The sequence below is a fragment of the Marmota marmota genome, unplaced genomic scaffold (assembly GCF_001458135.2).
Source record: "Marmota marmota marmota unplaced genomic scaffold, marMar, whole genome shotgun sequence".
Classification (NCBI taxonomy): domain Eukaryota; kingdom Metazoa; phylum Chordata; class Mammalia; order Rodentia; family Sciuridae; genus Marmota; species Marmota marmota.
Window position 1 is genome coordinate 24,258,394 of NW_025999932.1, and position 1,678 is coordinate 24,260,071.

Consider the following 1,678-nt stretch of genomic DNA (forward strand, 5'->3'; position numbering starts at 1 on the left):
CACACACACACACTCCTCCGTATCTGCAGTGTTCACATACATAAATTCAACCAACTTTGAATTGAAAATATTTTTAAAACATTGCATCTGTACTGAACATGACATATTATTTTTTATCATTGTTTCCTAAAGAACACAATGTAACAACCATTTATATGACATATTAGGTATTACGAGTAATCTAGAGATGATTTAAAAGCATGTGGGAGGATGTATGTAGGATATACACAAATACTGCACTATTTATTTTTGTTTTTAATTTAAAAATTTGGGATGTTTCTCTAACTTGTCTGTCATCCTTGTGCAGAGGCCTGGCTAATCTTCTCTGTTTCATTCCAAATTTCGTATATGTGCTGTCAAAGTGAACATTACTATGCTGTTTTATAGGAGACTTGAGCATCCACAGATTTGGGTATCCATGGGGGTCCTGCAACCATCCTCTTGCAATTACTGAAGGATGACGGAATTTTGTGGCAGAATGTGCCACTGGCTGAAAGTCAGTACTGTGTGGTTTGTAGTATCTCTTAAAGTCTCATATATTGAAGACTTGGTCCCCAGTGCAGCAGCACTCGGAGGCGGGGCTTCTGGGAAGTGATTGGATGAGGATGGCTCTGATCTGATCAGTGGATTAATTTCATCCGTACCTGTATGGACTGCAGGGAGGTAATGGGAACTGGTGGTAGTGAGGCATGATCGGAGGAAGTAGGTCCCTGGGGATGTGTCCTGGAAGGTATTTCTTGAACCCAATCCCTCTCTTTATCTCTCTGCTTCCCAGGGTGCCATTATGTTCTGCTTGCCTCAGGTCCAGTGAAATGCCTCCAAAACTGAAACCTGACACCATGAGCCAAAATAAATACTTCCTCCTCCAAGTTGTCCTCAGGCATTTTGTCACTGTGATGAAAAACCAACGTGTTGACTACATAGGTCCAAGACACATAGGATGGAAGTAGGATTAGGATTAGGTCCTCTCATCAATACTCCCAGTGACCCACTCCTAATCTGTGCTTCCTTTGAAACCTTGGATTTGCTGGGTTAGCGACTGACTTATTGTAATCCTTACAAAGAACTTGAAGCTACCACCCACCATCCGATCACTTCGAGCTTCCCAGGTCAATAGACCAGTATGCAAAGGAAAGAGTTTTTAGTCTGGCAGAAGATATTGACACTGGTTATCATGAGAAGCTAAAATTATTGCTGATCAATGGGGGCAAAAAGGAGAATAACAGAGTGCAGGGGACTCACTGGGCATCTTTTGGTATTTTCACACTCAGCAACGGCAATGAATGGACTATTATAGCAGTCATGGCTCAACAGAGGCAAGGCAACTGAGGGTCCAGGTCTCTTGGGGAGGAAGGTCAGGGTCCCTCCATCTGATAAGCAACCTTGCCTGGCCAAAATCCTGGCAGAGGCAAAGAAAATTTGGAAATGGAAGTAGAGGAAGAAAATGTTGGTTTTCATTACCTTCTAGGAATCAGGTACAACAGCACAGATTTTGACTTGTTCCTCTAGCCAACTGCTCTTAAATCTTTTTGGAGATAACTACTGGCCACCACTATGAAGGTGGATGGATTGGACTTAATGGAAAGCACAGGAAATGTGAATGGTGCAAGACACATATCTGAGATGAATTTTATAGGAAGCCAGCAAAATTGAACCTATGTCATGTGGAATAGTGGCT

General features: G+C 42.3%; 1 non-coding gene across 1 annotated transcript; it reads right to left on the reverse strand.

Annotated features, from left to right (window-relative positions):
- Positions 1–262: 262 nt before the first annotated feature.
- On the reverse strand, positions 263–367 carry LOC125616188. The gene has a single exon (XR_007346828.1). It is a non-coding gene; the product is annotated as a U6 spliceosomal RNA (small nuclear RNA).
- Between the last annotated feature and the right edge of the window lie 1,311 nt (positions 368–1,678).